General features: G+C 33.8%; 2 long non-coding RNA genes across 3 annotated transcripts in view; one reads left to right on the top strand and one right to left on the bottom strand.

Moving 5' to 3' along the window:
* The first annotated feature begins 684 nt into the window (after window positions 1-684).
* Window positions 685-22,158, top strand: LOC107129671 (uncharacterized). The gene is made up of 5 exons (XR_001490584.3): window positions 685-851; window positions 7,146-7,333; window positions 19,130-19,289; window positions 20,146-20,339; window positions 21,428-22,158. It is a non-coding gene; the product is annotated as an uncharacterized lncRNA (long non-coding RNA).
* Window positions 8,198-22,447, bottom strand: part of LOC123573557 (uncharacterized) — a 49,782-nt gene continuing 35,532 nt past the window's right edge. The window contains exons 2-3 of one of the 2 annotated variants that reach the window (XR_012435287.1): window positions 9,410-9,505; window positions 8,198-8,364 (exon numbers count right to left, since the gene is read on the bottom strand). This is a non-coding gene — a long non-coding RNA (uncharacterized lncRNA). Of the gene's footprint in view, window positions 8,365-9,258; window positions 9,506-22,447 lie in introns of those variants that run through there. The other variant, XR_006698164.2, reaches the window with a different exon arrangement.

The raw sequence follows: 22,447 nt of genomic DNA, 5'->3' as shown, positions 1-22,447 counted from the left end.
ACATGGGAGTGCGGATATCTCTTTGATATACTGTACAATTTTACTTTCCCACCAATGGTCTGTAAGTGTTCTTTCTCTGCATCCTTGCCAGCATTTGCTATATGTTTGCTTTTTAAAATAAATTCATTCTGATAGTGACAGGAGACAGACACATTCCTAAGCAGATGGAGACAGGTCCCTGGTGAAACCCAACCTTCAAGCCAAGGACTTGAAGGTTTAGTTTCAGTCTAAACCTGAAAACTGAGCTGCCAGTTCTAGATAGAGTCCACGGCTGGAGCAACAATTTCCATCTCCATCTTACCCATATCCTCTCGATTGTTTCCTTCCAAATGACGCCTTCTAACCAATCAAATTGTGTTCTTTCCAAGCCCACCCATGAACCAATCAACATGCACTCCCACATTCTAAGACCATAAAAAGCCCAGACCTCAAAGACAGCTACGCGCTTCAGGTCCCATCTCATTACTGAGAGCTTTTATTTCACCCAGTGAAATTCTATTCTGCCTTACTCACTCTCTGGTGTCCGTGTTCCTCATTCCTCTTGGTCATAAGACAAGAACTCAGAACTCACCGAATGGTAGGAGTGAAAGGGCTCTAACACCACTGTCTGCCAAGCTGTGAGAGGTCAGAATAAAAGAGCTGTAACCTTGTCTCCCACTCACCGAACAACAGGAGAGACGAAGCCACTGGGCACCACTCCCTCCCGTTCACTGAACTGTAGAAGTGGAAAAGCCACGGGGTGCCACATAATCCTGCTCACTGATCTGCAGAAGACAAGAAACTGCTGGGCACCACTCTCTCCCACTCACTGAATTACGGGAGCAAAAAATGGCACAACAATTCTAATTCAGGTGAGATGATATCTCATTGTGGTTTTGATTTTCCTGGAAAGGACTTTTTGAAACTAATTTAAGCAATGTACAAAGTGAGGCAAACAAATTTTCAGGGTTGAAAAAAGGTCTTCTTTATTTAACTACCAGGAATAATAAAGAGAAGAAAACACACACACTTGTGTGCATACTGTATCTATTTTACTAGTTTATACTTATATATATATTATAGTTTTAAATTATATATGTATACAATATATACAGATATAATACTTAAACATAGAGGATTATAAGAATAAGAGGAGAAAACATACATACATGTGGTTGAACAAGATTCTACTCTACGTCTTCATTTATGTAATAATGGAATAGCATTTGGTTTTCACAATCGTTTATTCACAGATAATAGCACCAAATAAATCCTACTTCTCCCTCAGCTATAATTGTAGATCAAGCTCCACCATTTGGGTAGAAATATGGACCTGTGTTCTTCCTATATTTGTCCCTTTGTTCCTCAATCCCTGGCGAACAACATTTTTTTTTTCACTGTCTCTATGATTTTGCCTTTCTCCAGAATGTCACGTAATTGAAATCATACAGTACATAGCTTTTACAGATTGGCTTTTTTCACTTTGTTCTATGCATTTAAATTACCTCCAAGTCTTTTTATAACTTGATTGCTCATTTATTTTATAGCTAAATAGTATTTTATTGTTTGTGTGTACCATAGTTTATCCACTTGCCTGTTGACGGACATCATGATTGCTTCCAAGTTTTGGCAATTATGAATTTAACTTTTATGAACATCTGTGTGCAGGTTTCTTATTTTCAACTCCTTTAAATGAATACCAAACTGGATCATAACGTAAAAGTATGTTCAGTTTTTAAGAAATTGACAAAATGTTTTCCAAAGTGGCTGTACCATTTTGCAGTCCACCAGCAAGAGTAAGAGTTCTTATTGTTCCACATCCTCACCAGCATCTGATGTTGCCAGTGTTTTTTATCTTGGCTATTATAATAGCTGTGCGGTGTTATATCATTTTTGTTTTAATTTGTAATAGCTTGATAGCATATAATGTTGAACATCTTGTAACATGCATACTTGTCTCCTGTGTATCTTCTTTGTTAAACATAGCGTCTGTTTCGGTCTTTTGCCCATTTTTTAACTAGGTTATTCATTTTCATATTGTTGTCCCTTAAGAGTTCTTTTTATATATTGCACAATCATTCTTATCAGATGTCTCTTTTGCAAATATTTTTTTCCAAATATGTAGCATGTCTTCTTAATCTCTTGACAGTGGCTTTTGCCCAGCAGTAGTTTTGGTGTTGTTTCTAAAAAGTCATGTGATAACCAAGGTCATCAAGGCTTTCTGGTGTTATCTTCTAGGAATTTTATAGGTTTACATTTGACATTTCGGTATATAATTCATTTTGAGTTAATTTTCAAGAATGGTATAAGGTCTGTGTCTATATGCACATTTTTTCATTTAGATTGCCAGTTTTTCAGCACAATTGGTTGAAAAGATAATTTTTGCTCTTTTGAATTACTGTTGTGACTTTGTCAAAGATCCATCAATTATATTCATGTGGATCTATTCTGGGGGTCTCTGTTCTTTTGTTTTCTGTTCTTTTTCTGTTGGTTATTTTTTTGGGGGGGTGGTCAATTATTTTGCCAATATTATGCTGTCTTGATTACTATAGCTTAATAGTAAGTTTTAAATTTGTGTGTCTCTGACTTTCATCTTCTCTTTCAGTACTGAGTTGGCTATTCTAGGGCTTTTGCTCTACCATATAAACTTTGGAAACAGTTTGCCAATTTTCATACAATAACTTGTTGGGATTTTATTGGAATTTTTTGACTCTATAGATCAAGTTAAGAACTGACGTCTCGATGACATTTGTTATTATAATCCATGAACATGGAATATCTCTCCACCTATTGAGTTTTCTTTGGTATCTTTCATCTAAATGTTGTAGATTTTCTCATATGAATCTTGAATATATTTTGTTAGATTTTAAACAGTTCATTTTGTGAGGTGATCATGTAAATAATGATGTGTTTTATTTCAAATTCCACTTGTTCATTGATGATATACAGGAAAGCAACTGACTTTTGTATATTAAACTTGTATCCTGCAACTTTTCTATAATTGCTTATTAATTCCACAAGGAGCAATTAGTTTGGATTTTCTATCTAGACAATCATGTTATCTATAAACAGACTTTTTGTATTAACTAGGACTTCCAGTACATTGAAAAGCAGTGATGAGAGAGGAAATCTTACCTTGTTCCTGATGTGAGTGCCAAAGCTTCTAATTTTTCGCTATTAAGTAAAGCCATGGATTGCTTAACCACATTTTGGTCAATGACAGACTGCATTAATAATAATGGTTCCATGAGATTAGAATGCCACATTCTTACAGTATCTTTTCTGTATTTAGGCATGTTTAGATACACTAACACTTACCATTATGTTACAATTGCCTACAGTATTCAGTATAGTAATATTCAAAACAAGCTTGCCACCTAGAAGCAATAGACTATAACTTTTAGTCTACCTGTGTAGCAGGCTAGACCATCTAGGTTTGCATAAGTACACTCTATGATATTCTTACAACAACAAAATTGCCTAATGACACATTTCTCAGAATGTGTATCTGTCATAATGTGACACATGACTGTATGATGTTAGCTGTAGATTTTCTTCTAAAATCAAATTGGGTAGGTCCTCCTCTATTTGTTCTGAAAACAAAACAAAACAATCTATCACGAAAAGGTGCTGGATTTTGTCAAATGTTTTTTCTTCAACTGTTAATGTGATCATATAATTTATTTATTTATTTTTTATTTTTTGATGTGTGTGTGTGTGTGTGTGTGTGTTTATACTTCAAGTTCAGGGATACATGTGCAGAATCTGCAGCACTCTTGTATTTTGCTTAACATGCATTGGTGTTCTCTAAGGACATACATGTTAAGGATTGCTATGTCTTGATGAAGTATTAGCTCCTTTATTATTATATATGCCCCTTATTGTCCCTGATAACTATCCTTGCTCTGAAGCCTTCTCTCCCTGGAATTAGACATGCTACATATTTGGAAAAAATATTTGCAAAAGAGACATCTGATAAGAATGATTGTGCAATATATAAAAAGAACTTTTAAGGGACAACAATATGAAAATGAATAACCTAATTAAAAATGGGCAAAAGACAGAAACAGACACTATGTTCAACAAAGAAGATACACAGGAGACAAGTATGCATGTTACAAGATGTTCGACATTATATGCTATCAATAGTATAGTTACTGTCACTGATTTTGGATAAGTGTTAGCGCGCTATATCTTTCTCCATTCCTTCACTTTTTAACCTATAAGCATTTTCATGTTTAAGATGGATTTCTTATAGACAACATACAGTTGAGTCTTGTTTTTGATCCACTCTGACAATCTCTATCTCCTAATTATATTTAGAACAATAATGTTTAATGTGATTATTGAATAATCTCTACAATATTTTTTACAGTGTTCTATTTATTGCCTTTGTTGATTTTCATTTTTGCCTTTCACAATTTTTTGTCTCTTCTGATTTAATTTATCATTTATGATTCCATTTTCTCTCATTTTTTAGCATAACATTATACTTCTTTTTTAATTTCTTTTTTCCTTTTTAGTAGTTGCACTCAAATTTACTATATAATTTACAATAAAATGAAGTCCACTCTCAAAAAACACTATACCAGCTGAGCGCAGTGGCTCACGCCTGTAATCCCAGCACTGTGGGAGGCCGAGGCTGATGGATCACAAGGTCAGGAGATCGAGACCATCCTGTGAATGGTGAAACCCCATCTCTACTAAAAATACAAAAAATTAGCTGGGCGTGTGGAAGGTACCAGTATTCCCAGCTACTAGAGAGGCTGAGGTGGGAGAATGGCGGGAACCCAGGAGGTGGAGCTTGCAGTGAGCCGAGGTTGCACCACTGCACTCCAATCTGGGCGACAGAGGGAGACTCCATCCCCCCGCAAAAAAAACCAAAAAACCAAAAAGCGCTATACCATTTCATGTGGAGTACAAATACCTTATAATAACAAAATATTTCTAATTCTTCACCCAACCCGTTTATCATTATTGTCATTCATTTCACTTATACATAAGCATATATATAATGTATGTACATATACACACATGCAGAAGTATGCATACATGAATACATTGTTGCTATAGCTTATAATAAACTATGCTAGATAAATTATAAATAAGAAAAATGAAAGTTTATATTTGACCTTCACTTATGCTCTGATATTCTTCTTCTCTTTATATAGATAACAGGTTTTTTTTACCTAAACCATTTTTCTTTTTCTACTACTTGTTAAAAATATTTTAAAAAATAATTTTTGTTTTTGTTAAAAATCATATTTCTTTTGAAAAAAGACTAAGATAAGGAATTTATATACAATGACTTATTTAGTAGTTTTATATTTAAAGCCCAATTTATATTGTTGAATGGAGAAAGCCTTTATAAAACTGTTTTCCTTGTGATGTTCAAAGTTTTGTCCTCTCCCATCTTTTATAGTGGCTCCACAGTTCTCGAATATTCTGTTTTTTTCTTTTATCAGTCTTTTTCTGCTTGCTTTTTAATTTGGAAGTTTCTATGGTCATATTATTCAGTTCAGAGATACTTTCTTCAGCCATGTTCATTCTGCTAATGAGCACATCAAAGCATTCTTTATTTCTGTTACAGTGTTTTTATCTCTAGCATTTCTTTTTTATCCTTTCTCAGAATTTCCGTCACTCTGCTTGAAATGAACTATCTATCTGTTCTTGTATGATGACTACTTTTTTTCATTAATACACTTAACATATTAATCCTAATTTTTTAAAAATCCTGCTCTGATAATTCCAACATTCCTGACATAAGTGAGTCTGGTTAGGATACCCGTTCATGTATTCAACTGTTTGTCTTTTCCTTTTTTGTGTGCCTTGTAATTTTTGTTTAAAGACAGACATTAAATACCAGCTAATAGGAACTGTGGTAAGTAGGTCTTTTATAATGTAGTGGTAAGGTGTGATGGAAGAAACATTGCATAGCCCTATGATTAGGTCTCAGTCTTTCTGTGAACCTGTGTCCCTGGACTGTGAACTTTATTGTTGCTTCTCAATTTCTCCTGCCTTAGGTGAGACAAAATGGCTGAAGTGAACTGTAATTATGTATTTCTCTTCCCCCACAGTGAAGGCTACAGAAGCTGGAGCTGGGTGTTTCCCTTCCCCCCGGTAATATAGGTTCTGGTAACCTCAGCTGATTAGGCTTTGGCAAAATAGATTTTCCTAACAGCAGCCTTGTTAAGAAGAACAGAATGCTCTGGCATGTTTCAAAAACAGTTCCTTTTCCTCCTCTCTCTTCTAGAAACACAAGGAGTTTTTTCTCTAATATTCAATGTGAGGATCTGGTAGATCCCCTAAAGATAAAACCCAAATAAGTGTAGGGCTGGCCTTCCAGAAATTTGTTTAAGTTTTTCTCCCCTAGTATTGGTTCCCCAGTAGGTCTCTGCTCATGGGTTTCTGCTCCAGTAAGTTGTGATTTCTCTGTTTCTGCTGTTCTCTCTCTCCAGTTTTGAGGGCAGTGGTTTGCTCTGTGGCCTTACTTCTCTTACAGATCTAAGAATTGATTTTTCAGTTTACTTTTACACTTGTTAAAGCTTTTTACTTGTTTTTGTGGCAACGTCCAAACTCCTTATATGCAGAATAAAAAAGCAGAAGTCACATCACCTTTTTAAACCCTTCAATTCACAGCATTTTAATTAAGTTCTAATTGCTCATAATTTCTTAAATATACCTAAAATGTCACTTGGTCAAAACAAGGAATAAACTATGCTTACATATAGCAGTCTAAAAATAATTTTGATTAAAAACAAACAAAAACATAAAAGACATTATTTCCACTTCCTAAAGTAAAATTACCTCTATTTATTTTAGAAGGCTTTTAAATAGCTTTGTCTATTCCTTTCCAGATTAAGTATCTTTAAAATTTCAGTGTAGCATATAAATTAATTTGAAATGGTGATAAAGGTAACAGGAAATATTCTTTGTATTTTTATTAGAAATATTTTTATAATTTTTTAAAGCAAAAGAGGCATAAAGAATCTTAAGAAATACTGTGCCCAATTATCTTGTCTTAGAGATATGCTGCCCCAAATCATACAAGTAATCTGTCTTACACCAGCTTAGCAAAGTTGATTCCCTAACTCCGGATCTATTACTTTTACTACTGCAAGAGGCTCATGTGGATTTTGTTTACTTTATCTTTTCTTGTTTTTCAGGGGCATAGAAGATGTGGTGCTGCATGGAGGGATTCATTTGTGCTTTTTTTCCTGGTTATCAGTGATTTTATTTGCTTACTTCTAAGGAATTTTATAAAAGATTTACACACAACTAAACAAGTAACTCAAATTACAAAAATCCTTTGGAGGAGGCACAAAAATAAATATTCCAGGAGCCATCAAGATGAGTAAATATATTTTGCATTTACTTTTATGTTTTCCAAAGCTAAAATAAAGCATGGAGTTATGTAATACCATTTGCCAGTGGCAGAAACATACCATTTTCACATGATAGAACTTTTCTGCATACTAAATTATCAAATTTAATTACTTGTGGTTTTTTTCAACTAACTGTTTGGAATATGAATAAAATAATACATATAATAGAAATTATTTTCAACATTGCTTCTTCTGATGATAGACTTTTTTCAAATGACTCTTAGAGTTTATAGGTTTATCTGTATGTATATACCTATAGTAGAAGCAGAGCATTATTGATAATTAAAGAAAATGTGGGAGGTGGAGTAAGTCTTGGGAAGGAGTGCTGCTATTGATGTTCATGTAAGTGGCTTCAATGATCTCTGTAATTACAAACAATAGGGTCATACGGAATGGATAAATACCATCTTAATACTATTTTGTCAGTTATAGTCATTCTAGCTGTACAGGAATGTAGACAGTCAGAATTGAATAGTAGCACCTACAGTGCCATATTCAGCTTTTCCTTTTTTTTTTAAAGACACAGTCTGGTTCTATTGACCATGCCGACTGCAGCCTCTGCTTCCGGGGTTCAAGCGATTCTCATGTCTCAGCCTCCTAAGTAGGTAGGATTACAGGCACCCAGCAATACTCTCAGTAACTTTTTGTAATTTTAGTAGAGACAGGGTTCGCTCTGTTGTCCGGTATGCTCTCAAACTCCCAACCTCTAGTGATCCACCCACCTCAGCCTCCTAAACTATTGGGATTACAGGCGTGAACCACCATGCCTGGCTCATATTCAACTTTTTCAATTAAAAGAAAATTCTTTTGCAAGAATATCATCAGTAACACAATTGATGAGTCTGTCTTTTTTCCTTGCCCAGAGTGAGCATTTAACATCTTCATGGAGAGTGAAGAAAATTAAATTATCATCAACATTTTTTGAGGCGATTTTTGTGATTTTGGATGAGCAAAGTTGATTGAGCAAGCATTCTGTGGACCCCAGTTTTTGCCCTATAGCCTGGAAGACATAAGAATTTTTTTAAAAGAGTAATAATATATATTTTTAATTAATATTATATATTATTTTGTTTATTATTTTATAATGATAAATATTTTAATTTATTATCAATTGGGTTAGCTAAAATGAAAGCCACACTGTTTTAGGCGTACCTCGGTGTAAAAGTTGCAATGGAAAATTCTAATTCATTAGAAATATAATTGAGAAAGTGGCACTATATTCGTTGTGATATAATGAACTATGGATATTTCTTTAAGTTCTCCTACAACAAGTTAAGGGTGAAGTAAAGTACAATTTTTGCACACCAATTTTTAAACTAGACACTAAAATAACTGTCTACTTATGTCAGTGTACTTAACTAACAAACAAGTCTATAAATCAGATGCCAACATTCACATTTAACAGACCAGAAATGAGGTAAAAAGACCTCCAGTAACTGTTTCAAAACCATCCAGATAATTGTAACGTAAGTATTACAATATTGTCTTATCTGACTTCAAAGCTCATCTTCCTTTCAGTTCTTTTTATATCTTTAAAATAACTGTGTTCATAAAAACACACTATTTATAATGTGAATTTGCAATAGTTTCACAGACAAGGAAAACATGTAGTTTAGGAGCAAACGTTTCTTCATTGGTTACTATTTCTCCATTCTAAGATCTTATCTGAAGGAATCTTTTAAAATATTCTAGATTTGTTTTTATAGTTTTTAATTATTCCATCATTGTCTTCCTCAAAGTGAAGTCTTACTGCTACCTCTTAATTTTAGCAACATATTTTTACTACCTTGTTATTTCCCACAGCAGCTAGCTTTATTTCTTATTGTAAGTAGCCTCTCTGTTAATCATAGTCAGTTATCTACCATTGTATAACAAACCGACTCAAAACATTGTATTAAAATGATTTATTATTTCTTAAGATTCTGTGGTTACACCAGGCAGTTATTGTTTTTTGTTTTGTTTTGTTTTTACCGATACCTCCTTGTCTCATTCATGGAGTTGCAGTCTACTGTGACTTGGCAGAAAGATGGATGGTTTATGATGACCTGACTCCCATATATCTGGAGTTGTGGTGTTGGCTATTGGCAGATCCTCCCTCTTTCAAGTTGGTCTGTCGTCAGTTAGCAGTGTGACTTAGCTTCCTTAAAAGAGAGAAAAAGCATAAACAACAAGGACTCTTGGAGCTATTCTGTAGAACTCACGTAATGTTTAATTTGCCTACACCTATTGGTCAAACAAATCACAGGGCCAGCCTGAATTCAAGATTTGGGGAGATAGCCTCTACCTTTTGATAGAAGGACTGTAAAATATTGTGTCCGTGTTTTCAATCTCCCATGACCACACATACTTATGTTAGTATTACTAGAAAACATACTAGTATTATTAATACTAAGAGATACAGAATCGTGTAGAACTAAAATCTCCAACTCAAGAGCATGATGGCCCTGGGTTCAAACCCCAGCACTACTACTTAGAACTGTGTAAACTTGGGAAAGTTATTAAATCTTTCTGTATCTCAGTTTTCTTATATTTAAAATAGGGGTCATTTAATAGTATCTACCCATAAGGATATTAAGAGGATAAAATTGTTTTACATCATAAAGTGATTAGAACAGTACCTGGCTTATAGTAAGCACTATATAAGAGTTTAAGATTTCCATACTCTGTAACATTAGAATTAATTAATATACTAATGAAGTACTTTGGAGTAATTAAGTACTTACTGCATATTTGATGCTTAAATCTAGATAGTGTCCAGGTTTATCATTGGTTCAGATTAGTTTAAAGTCCATATTGGGAACAGATAGATATAATACTACCTCACTTTTCTTCCCCTGCCTTCCTTGCAAGTTAACCTTCTCAAATATCCTCTCACTCTCTCCATTCCATAGTCAATATGTTTCTAAATATAATCAGTTACATGTCTTAAAACTATCTTCTTTCATTTAGCCCTTTGCCACTGCCTTGGTTAACACTTTCAGACCCTCATAATAAAATATGATAGTGGCCTCTCTATAAATATGACAGCTTGCTTTTTGTCTTGGTTAAAATTATCTCAAATACAAAACTTGAGACAAGGAGATGGGCACTGACAGGCAATCTATTTGGGAAGTGATCGCAGGCAGCAGTGTTTAGGGAAGGAGTTGCTGGTGTGGGAACCAGGCTCAAATCCACTGGGAGTGTTGATAAATGTGAAGACTCATCGCATGCAAAATGGGAGGGGTGCATTTATCAATCAACTTTCATCCTTCACAGATGAGGATCTAAACCTGGGAGCCTTAAAACGCCCCTATTCTACCTCCCCACTAGGACTTCTGGGCTATGCTTATGGATAAACTACAGCAATAAAAAGTTCCTTGAGCAAATTATAAATTTTACAGCTTGCAATTGAGGTAAGACAGTGGGAAAATTTGGTGAATGTGATCTCACAAGATGTGACTGAAATCACAAGTGGATTGAAGGAATATAATGCAGGCAACAGAGGCATCTGCTATGTCCACATATAACTTCCACCCAGTTACCAGAATAAACCTTCTCTCTTAGTCCATTTAGGCTGCTATAACAAAATACCATAGACGGGGTAATTTATAAACAATAGAAATTTATTTCTCCCACTTCTGGAGGCTGGCATGTTCTAGATAAAGGCTCCAGCAGATTTGCTGTGTGGTGAGGACCCACTTATTGGTTTTTAGAAGGTTGCCTTTTTGCTGTGTTTTCACGTGGTAGAAGTAACAAGGGAGCTCACTGAGGAAGGTGGAGGGTGCTTATTATAAAGGACTAATAACCTCTCAATTACCCCACTTATAAATAAGTTTCAATGCATGAATTTTCGTGGAGATGTAAGTCATCTATAAGCATCTTTTACAACCTAAATCTGACCTTATCAAATTTCATCTCCCAAAGACATCCACATACTAATCTCCAGGAACTAGTGAATATGTTATGTCACATGTCAAAAGAGACCGTGCGATGTAATTAAGGTTATGGACTGTAAAAGGGGGGATTATCCTGGATTTTCTGGACGGGCCCAGTGTAATTAGACAGGTCATTAAAAGCAAACAAAAAAAGTTTGTCTAGATGTGAGCAGAAGAGACGTGGTAGAAGATAAGCAGCAAAAAGTGAAGTCAGAGAGATGCCAAGTATGAGAAGGATTTGATGAGCCATTGCTTGTTCTAAGTGAGAGAGCCATATATAAGGAAGAGAAAGAAACCTCTAGGAGCTAGAGGCCAGCCCTAGCTGACAGCCATTAAAGAATAGGGACCTCAGTTCTACAGGTATAAGAAACTGGATTCTTTTAACAAGCTGAATGAACTGGAAAGCTATTCTCTATCATTGTGCTCAAAGTGTCTTCAATATGAGAAAGAGGCATTTGGCTTCTATTTTTCTATCATTGTGCTGAAAGTGTCTTCAATATGAGAAAGAATGGGGATACCAATAAGAAACTAAATGCTAAGAGAAAGTAATTTACTTATTTGCAGATGCTATGATTGTCTACATAGAAAACCCATAAGAATGATAGAAATGATGACAACCTAACAGAGTTTGCACATGTTTGCTATTATCCATGTGCTTTATTTAATTATTTACATTTTAACTAGTCATGACTGATATCCAGGAAAACCATTCGTGTTTATATATTTATTAATTCTGTGATTTGCTACATTAGCAAACTCTGTTAGGTTGCCATCATTTCTATCATTCTCATGGGTTTTCTGTGTAATCATAGTATCTGCAAGTAAGTAAATTACTTTCTCTTAGCATTTAGTTTCTTATTGGTATCCCCATTCTTTCTCATATTGAAGACACTTTCAGCACAATGATAGAGAATAGAAGCCCAAAGCCTCCAGAGAAGTGCCCAGCCAATAAATACTTTGACTTTAGCCTTGTAACTCTTGAGTCATATGAATTAATTGAGTCGAATTGGACTTTTTGGCCTGTAAAACTGTGAAATAATAAATTTGTGTTGTTTTAAACCACTAAATTTGTGGTACTTAGTTGCAGCAGCAATAGATAACTAATATAACATTCAGAACATTTCAATCATTTTCCATCACTTTTGCTAGATAATGGCCAATGAATTAATTTGCAGAACATTTGATGTCAACTCAGCCTAGACTTTCAATGTCAGCTCCTGCAAAACCCCCTGAGAGATCTAGCTGAAACAATATCAGAAATACTTTCATGATTTCTACTCATCCATACACACCATCTCATCATGCTTTTTAAAATATGCATCAACATTTTGAACACTATTCTTTTTGTCCTAAATTACCATGTCTTCTCTGCCTTATACTTTCCTATTCAAATTGTGAAGAAACTCTCACCTAAACAAAGAAGCAAAGAAAACTCTTTTAGGCTTGAAAAGCAAATAATGTAGAGCAAAACAAAGGAGAGCTAAAATAAAATATGATGAAATGTAAATGTACTTAGGAAGTTCTGAATCATAATGAGATAAGGCAGGCAAAGGAGGAAAAGAACGGATCTTGAATGATCCTGGATGCTATGGTAAGGGGCTTATTCTTTTAATCTATCATTTGAGAGAATCCATTGATGGATATTTTGTAGAGGAGTTGCATAGTTAGATTGGGAGCTTTTTATAATAGTGCTCTGAAACAGTATGAAAGAGACTTTCGAAAAAGTTGTAATGAAAGTAAATCATGCCATTAATAGGAAAGACACAAATTAGAAAGAGATTTGTAACCTAAGCATTGGTGAAGACAAAATTACCTAAGAAATATTTGGCTTAGTGTATCCAGCAATAAAAAATTAATGAATTAATGTTACACACAACCTGAATGAATCTGAAAAATATTGTGTTGAACAAAATAAGTCACATACAAAAGAGTACGCACAGTATGGTTCTGTTTATTAATGTTCTAGAAAAGAAAAGGTAAATCTAAATTGTGGTGATAAAACTCAGTTCAGTGGTTGCCTTGGGAGGATGACTCTGACTCTAAGAAGTTATGTGTACATTTTTTGGGATTTTGAAAATATTTTATAGCTTGATTAAAGTGGTGTTTCTATAGGTGGATACATTTATCAAAACAACAAACATACATTAAAATACATGTATTTTATTTTATGAAAATTATAAATGAAGTCTATGAAGACATTTAGAGGAAAAGTTAGCAAAAATATAGATTTGAGGTGTAAGGAGAGGAGATATTCAAGTAATGAAGCCAATAACTTCAGACTTTCAACATGGGTATAAGGACATGGGAATGTCATGAGTTGAGCAAGGGAATCCATAAGGTGAAGTAGGATAGAGGGACATGATAATGATGAGTTCAATTTGCAATATTAAGTCTGCAGTGTGCATGAAATCTCCACATAGAAGAGTTTGTATTTTTGAGATTGAAGACCAGGATAAAACATGAAAACTTGTATTTCTCTCATCATTTTTGCTATTATCCATGTGCTTTATTTAATTATTTACATTTTAACCAGTCATGACTGATATCAAGGAAAACCATTCATGTTTATTTTATTAATTCTGTGACTTGCTACATTCCAAACTCTCTTACTTGTCATCATTTCTATCATTCTCATGGGTTTTCTATGTAGACAATCATAATATTTGCAAATAAGTAAATTACTTTCTCTTAGCATTTAGTTTCCTTTGAAGACACTTTCAGCACAGGGATAGAGAATAGAAGCCAAATGCCATGATATGGCTGTGAAATAAGATTTTCCCTGCAATACATTGAACTCCAGAACAGGGAAAGAACCAATTAGCGTGGTGTAATCTTCAGTAGCATGTGTTTTAGAGTTGCACAAAAATTGATTTATGTCTTAATAATGTCATTTTAAAAGTGATATAATCTTGGACAAGCGGTTTAACATCCATGAGGCAAAATTCCCATAACCGTAAATTAAGAAAAATAATAGTAATACTTTTCATGTGCATTTCTGTGAAGATTAAGTGTAATGCAATACCAGATGTGGTAAGTTGTTTGAAATAATATCATAGTATCCACAAATATTATTTTCTAACATCCATGGCTTTTTACAATGGCTTTGCAGCAACTCCAATGAAGGACTAGTTTGCTTTTTATCTGAATTTCGATGAAGGACTAGTTTGCTTTTTATCTGAATTTCGATGGCCGTATGACTTGATTTGACAAATAGAATGCGCTGCAAGTCAATACGTAAAATCTCAGACTCAAAAAGTTGTAGAAACCAAGAAACTCTTATTTTAGATCCTGTGAATTTCTGTTGTCAGTATCTCTGGTGTTTAGCATGTAGTTGTTAGCCAAAATGAAAATCTTCTCTTCTAACAATTAAGTCTATTCATATTTATTTCTATGACTGTTATTGGTCTCAGCTGTCAGATTTATAATTGCTATTTGTATTTTATTTGATGTATTTTATTGACGAATTTACTTGATATTTAGAAATATCAGTAGTTTTGATCCTGTGGTTATCTTTATACCTTTACTTTTTTAAAAGCCTTTAATCTCTTTTTATTTATTTTGTTTTACATTTTACTCTGCTACTTTTTATGGCATCTTTTGATTGCCACCTATTGATTTTTCATTATTCAATGAATATATATTTCTTATTCCCATCTCTCTTTTTCTACCATCCTTTACATTCATTATTTTGACTCTGTCAGAATACATTTTTATTTACATATGTATACATATTGAAGTACACATATGTATGTGTGTATATGTGTATATATACAATAATTTTTTGGCCCTTGCCTTTACAATTAAATGTTCATCAGTAGTGCTTTTGCCAGTGTTCATTCAGTCATCTCTTGGTTAGATGAAGCACGTTTTTTAACACAGGAATTAATATGCTCCCAGGGGCCAAATCTGGCATACATCCTGTTAAATTATAGTCCATGAAAGATGTATTTCACAATTTTAAACAGTTGTAGAAAAACAAAAGAAGAAGAAACTATGACAGGAACACATAGAACCAACAAAGCTTAAAATATTCATTATGTGACTCCTTAACAAAACCTTTTCTGACCACTCTAGTTGATTACATGAGAACAGCTAATGAGGATAGTATACCCTGGGCTATTCACTATTTAAAACAATATTTAAATAGCTTTGATACTTGGTGGACAACTTAATAGTAAACATTCTTTTTTCACTCATTTTTAAATTAAATTTCTTTAAAAAATGATGCTCCATTAAAGGCTTGCTTTTTATATTGTTTTGATAAGTCTGATGCCAGTCTAATTGCATTGTCTTGTTATTTAATTGGCAATTTCGTTTGGAGGTTGTGATGGTTAATTTTATATGCCAACTTGGCTTGTCCATGGTACCCAGATGTCTGTTCATACATGTCTGAATATTGCTGTGAAGGTATTTCTTAAATGAGATTAATATTTAAATAAGTAGACTTTGAGTAAAATAAATACTCTCCATAATATGTGTGAACCTTATCCCACAGTTAGTTAAAAGTCTTGAGACAATTAAGAATGATCTCCCCCAGAGAAGAATAAATTCTGCCAGCAGACAGCCTTCAGATTTAACTTCAGCTCTTCCTTGTGTCTTCTACCTGTCCATTTACCCTGAAGACACTGGAATTGCTAGTTTTCTCAATAGCATGAACCAATTTTTATAAATAAACCTCTGTGTGTGTGTGCGTGTGTGTGTTGTGTCTGAGTGTGTAGATAGATGCACATATATTTATAATCATCTATATATTTATGTGCATTTATGTGTATCTACATGTATTTATAGATATATTTATATATGGCCATATACATACTCATATATATTCATATATACATACACTTATGTAGAGAAAGAGACCTTTTATTTTTACCACTGTTCCCCCTATATTTAATATGTATTTTTTCCTTACTGCTTTTGAGATTATTTCTTAATCTTTAAGTCTCAAATTTAATTTTAGTGTGATTAGGTGGTGTTTTCTTTTTAATTAACATTATTGAAATTTGCTTCACTCTTAAAATCTTTGGCTTACTGTAAATTACAAAATTTGAAAAATTTTCAGGAAATAATTCTTCAAATAATTTTGTGTATAATTTTTTCTCTCTTCTTTTTCTGGAACTCTGATAGAAACATGTGAACATAAGCTGCTCTCCCATTACAGGAAAGAAAATTCTTTTCCATGTGATTTTTTTAAAGGAAAAAAATTACAGAGATTAAATTCATATACCATAGAATTCATGCATTTAAAGTATATAATTCAATGTTTTATAGTGTGTTCACAGAGCTGTGCTATAATCAGCATAGTCCATTTTAGAACATTTTCGTCATTCCCAAAATAAACCTTGTACTCTTCACCTTACAACTTTCCCATTGTCTCTAGCCCTAGGTAACCACTAATGTACTTTCTGTCTCTATAGATTTGCTTATTAGGGACATTGCATATACATGGAACCGCACTAATGTTGTCTTTCATTACTGGCTTCTTTCACTTTACTAAGTGAAACACTATACTTAATGTTTCAGAAATTGATCCACATTGTGTCATCTATTAGTGCTTCATTCCTTTTTGTGACTGAATAATACTTCATCCAATAATGGTCGTCCATTTATCAGTTGATAGATTTTTGAGTTGTTCCCATATTTTGACTCTTTAGCTCCTTGACTTTTAATGTAAAAAGATGAAGGGAAATCCTTAAACAGGACTTTCCCATGAGACTTACAGAAATGTTAAACTCAGGGAAAATATCGATTAGGCTCAAACTGGGAATTTTGAAATACTGTTCTTTATTCTATTTACAAATTATCCTTCTATATTATAAGTTTATTAAAGCAGGGATTTTTAAATGTGTGGTTTATGTTATATCTCTAAATTAGATGGTCAGTTATCTATAGAATTAATAAATGAATATAGTTTCTACCTCCAATACCAGGGAATAGTCCTCACTTAAAAATTTCTTTGGGGATGGGCACAGTGGCTCACACCTGTAATCTCAGCACTTTGGGAGGCCAAGGCAGGTGGATCACCCTATGTCAGGAGTTCAAGACCAGCCTGGGCAACATGGTGAAACCCCGTCTCTACTAAAATACAAAAAAACTATCTGGGTGTGATGACATGCTCCTGTAGTCTCAGCTACTTGGGAGGCTGAGGCAGGAGAATTGCTTGAACTCAGGAAGCAGGGGTTGCAGTGAGCCGCGATCACGTCACTGCACTCCTGCACGGGCGACAGAGCAAGGCTCCATCTCAGGAAAAAAAAAAAAAAAAAAAATTAGCTGGGTGTGATAGCGGGCACCTATAATCTCAGATACTTGGGAGGCTGAGGCAGGTGAATCGCTTGAACCCAGGAAGTGGAGGTTGCAGTAAGCCAAGACTGCACCGTTGCACTCTAGCCTGGGCAACGAGAGTGAAACTTTATCTCAAAAAAAAAAAAAAAATTTCTTGGGGTAAACAATATTTTTCTCACACTTTTTGTTGCATGAGACAGGTTGATTATTCCCATGATTTATTCCGTACTTAAGGGCAGAATATGTCTACTGTTAGTTTTTTTAAAGACTATTCCAAGCATTTGTTGTAGCCATCACAAATGGTCCTAAATTTTATCTGAAGAATGTCTAACATGATACTTAATAGTCATTATTTAAGGTCACAATTTGGGAATCTAGTAATTAGCCTCATACTGAATTATATTATCTTCATCTCTTTATTTCATGCATATTCAACCAAACATTTGTTCAACACATATGACTTTGCTGATGACTTTGCCAATAAGTGAATTTACTGGCAGCACAGTAAATGCAAAAAGAAAAAAGAAAAATATAGCCACACTACTTTTCAGTTCCTTTTGAGACGTGTTCTTACTTTGTTGCCCAGGCAGGGTGGGGTACAGTGGCATGATCATGGCTTACTGCAGCCTCAAATTCCTATGCACAATCAGCCCTCTTGCTTTGGCCTCCCAAAGTGCTGGCATTACACACATAAGCCAACATGCCTGAATCTTGCAGCTATTCTAATCAATGTGTAGTTTGTATTTATGCCCTTTGAATCTGAGCTGCCCTGGTGATTTCCTTTGAATGATAAAATTTAGAAATGATGGAAGAATTTGAAGTCTTGAAGTCTTGACCTTAGGAAGACTTACATATTCCACTTTTGCTGTCATGGTGGACCTTGTCACCATTTGAGTAAGTCTGGGCTGACCTACAGGAGGCAGATATAAACTATCAAAGAAGAGACTCCTTGAAACCAATGAGCCATGAGACAACCTGGCAGCTGACCACATTTCACATGAGTCTTGCCAAAACCAGTGGAAAACTTAACACAGATCAATGTGGCCCAAACTGTACACTCCCAGAATAGTGACATAAATAAATAATATTTTAAACTACAAGTTTTGGGTTGAGTGGTCAAAGCAGAAATTTAAATAATGTCATTGCATAGTGACCAAAAAGTCACGTATATCAATAATCACATAGTTAAAAATGAAAGCATCAAAAGTCCAGAAAAATGCAGAAATATAGCTGAGAAAATTTTTAATCTTAGCTATTTTTGAACTACTTGTTGAATGTAGTGGTAGTCTCATATTTTCATCATGAATTGTTATACATGAATACATGCAACAAAAGTGTTCTATCAGGCAGTCACTTTTTCCATTATTTTAGCTGTTTCTAGTCTTTTTATGATCATCTGTGAAATCAACTGTGACTTTGAGAAAGTTGTTGGCAGTCATAAATTTATTTATTGAAAAGTAGAAATAAGACTTCTACGAAAAGAAAAATGAAAATGTATCAACTCAATAAGAAAAAAAATTATTAAGTTAAAGAACTTTTCTCAGTAAAAATAACTCTTATTTTTTTCAGGCATTTGAAATTAAAAACATAAAATCTGTAGACAACCGCATTGTTAATAATGAGGTGTTTGATATCCAGCAGCAATTATGGTCAGCCTTCATACAAGTACAAGAAACATAGAGTGAATAAAAATAAAACAGAAGATTTACTATCTCTGACGAATTCATGTGTAAGTAAAACCAGATGGACAACTTTAGAACTCAAAGGGGCTTATGAAGTCATAAAACTTACCATTCTTTAGTTTAAAAAGAAGAAATAGAGATTCACGGTAAGTTTTTTTCACCAGTGACAAAAACTAGTATTACACATTGGCCTGGGATCTAAGTTTACAAAGTCCAGTTTACTAGTTCTTCATATATATTTTTGAGAATTAATTTTATATTTTACCATAAAATTGGGATGCAGCTTTACTTAGTGATAAAGATACAAATCTATAGTAATCTTAAATAATGTATTTATTAAAATAAATACATTATTTTAATAATGTATTTTAACTTAAATCATGCATTTCCTTGGGAAAATCTTTATAGATTTTTATCTTCCTTGAAATACATTATATTTTTTTATTTATTCTACAAATTCTGAGGTAAACATGACTTTTTAATACGCTTTTGTATATAACAGTTCTGAATGTACAGATTTAAATAATCAACTGTTCTCCATATTATAAGCTTTTGCTATTTTATTTGTATTAAAATGTTAGTTAAGTGAAAAAACCGATAATTTATTTCCAAAGCAAATTGTAGATATGAAGACAGTGGTTAACATTCTATATTTTCATATAAACTTTGGTATAAGTTTGAATTTGCTATACATGTTATTAGCTTTCTACTACTGAGGCACTGATTTTATCTTTATCTAAGTTGCTTAACTTCCGTGAGACTCAATTACGTCATCATTGAAATGGCTTAATAAGACTGTTTGGGAAAATGGAAATGATTGTCTTAGTCTGTCTTGTGCTGCTATAAGAAAGAAAATACCTAAGACTGGATAATTTATATAGGATGATAATTTGTCTTCTCAAGGACCTTGAATCTGGAAAGTCTATGACCAAGGCACTAGCATATTGCATGGCCCTTCTTGCTGTTCTGTAACATGTCAGAAGACATCACACGAGGAAGACAGAGAGAAAAGAGGGGTGAACTCATCTTTTTATTAGGAATCTACTCCAACAATAATGAACCCACTGTCGAAAGAATGGAATTAATTCATTCATGAGGTAAGGACTTTCATGACCTAACCAATTTTAAAGGTCTCGCCTCTCAACACGATTGCATTGATAATTAAGTTTCAAACGCATAAATTTTGGGGGACACATTTGAACCTTAACAATGATTATGTGCATTGTAAAAATGGGAATTACAGGACTTTTTTTCCTTGGATTTGTAGTTTTGGAAAAGTCTGCTTCATTGTTGTTTTTAGTTTGGACATCAAAGACAGGAGTCCTGTTTTTGGTAATGGGAAAAACCTTTTACTATATACCTAAGAAACATTTTTTTTGAAACAAGTGCCTTGGAAGAGGCTGGTACCTAAAACAGGAAAGAGCCTCAGTGTGGGATATATCAAGATAAGGTGATTGGTACTAACAAATGATCTACACATACTCTTCTAATCCAAATCCTCATGTGTTTTAATCAGACACATTTTAGAGTAAAAAATATTTTTTAATAGAAAAAGTGAAGTTTTAGGTATGTGGAAAATTAACTAATGTGAATAAACTATTCCCCAATGAGAACAGAATGACATAATGATTTAAAAGAAAAACTCACGTGAGAAGCTTGACTGTATCAGTATAAGTTGAAGTACTGGGATTCTTCCTACTGTTCTTTTTTATTATTTTTTCAAATGCTTTTCTTTAACCTTTCCTCCAGTTTTTTGAAAATTAGTTAATTATCTCTTTAGTGATCAACACTGTCAAAACTAAATTAATATCTATAGAAATATTTCCTTGGAGTGTTGCAAATTTCTAGTTATGAGAAAAAATTGTTGTATTACAGCCAGTAGACTGGGATTTATTTGGAATGGGAAATATATTTTTTCCTATATTTTATATTAACCTGGTTCAGATCAGGCATACACCAAGCATTTGAATACCCATTAGTTGAGAAAAACAAAACTAAACCAGTACTCTAGGCCAGTATGTTTTTAACTTTTTAAAAAAGTTTGATCAATTCTATTTTTGCCCATTAAATACTTGCACACATGCACATTTCTGTATATAATTTAAAATATTTCTTACATTTACTAAATGTGATCCACTTCTATTTTAATCTGTTCTTTTTCATTTAAGAAATGTTCTTTTTCTAGTTTTAGCTCCAACAGTTAAAGAGTCTGAAAGTCATCACTTCAGTTCTGACAAGTTGAGAAATCTTAACAAACTGAAACCTTATGACTTTTCTTGAAGTTATCAGAGACCTGAGGTCACAGAGCAAACTGATATCTTGAAATATGGAGAGATAGGATGAATCCAAAAGTCATTGCCAAGATCTATTCTTCTGGAGCAGAGGCTACTGGGGTCAGCAAGTCAGAACAAGTAATCTTGATGAATGCTGAAGACCGAGTGTGAACTACAGGGAGAAGGAGCAACTTCTGAGGCTACAGTGTAAGTGGATACTTTCTCCAGGACCCCCATCAGTCTCTCACTGTCAGGAGCCAAGAAGGATACCTTCCTGGCTCTAGCGGTGGGAAGGGAGGAATAATCATTATGAAATAAATTCAAGTTTTACCCAACAAAAGATTTCATCTGTAGGGGAAAAGGCTAATATAGCGTTATCCCATCTAAGAGAAGATAACTTCTCAAACATCACACTGCTTGCCTTCGTGTCTCACCTAAGTGGGGATAAAAAGTTAAGAAATGCTTGAAAATCACAGCCCAGAAACACACAGCTCACTAACCAACAGAATTTAGTCATAAGATTGCACAATACTTTCTTTCTCCTATAATTTACCACTACACCAATAGATTTCAGTGGAATAGCAGCAACAGCAACAAAAAAGTCGTTAGTTTCAGACTCTCCCTGAGAGCAATTATTAGAAAAGCCCCAAAACAATGTAGAAGACAGAGTAAGAATAGAAAAAGAATTTTAATCTTTAGCACATACAACTATAGAAAACAGTAAACACAATCCTATTTCAAGCAAGAGTAACATAAATCTTCACACTAAAGGCCACATATAATGTAGTCCTTATTAACTGATACATCATGTCTGACTTTAACAAAAAGTTATAAGGCCTGCCAAAAGGCAAGAAAAAACATATTTTGAAGAGACAAAGCATCATAATAACAAGAACCAAATATGATATAGATGTTGGAATTGTCAAACAAGG

This window comes from Macaca fascicularis, chromosome 5 (assembly GCF_037993035.2).
Source record: "Macaca fascicularis isolate 582-1 chromosome 5, T2T-MFA8v1.1".
Classification (NCBI taxonomy): Eukaryota; Metazoa; Chordata; class Mammalia; order Primates; family Cercopithecidae; genus Macaca; species Macaca fascicularis.
The sequence above is the reverse complement of the archived record's forward strand: the minus strand, read 5'-3'. Positions and strand labels throughout refer to the sequence as shown.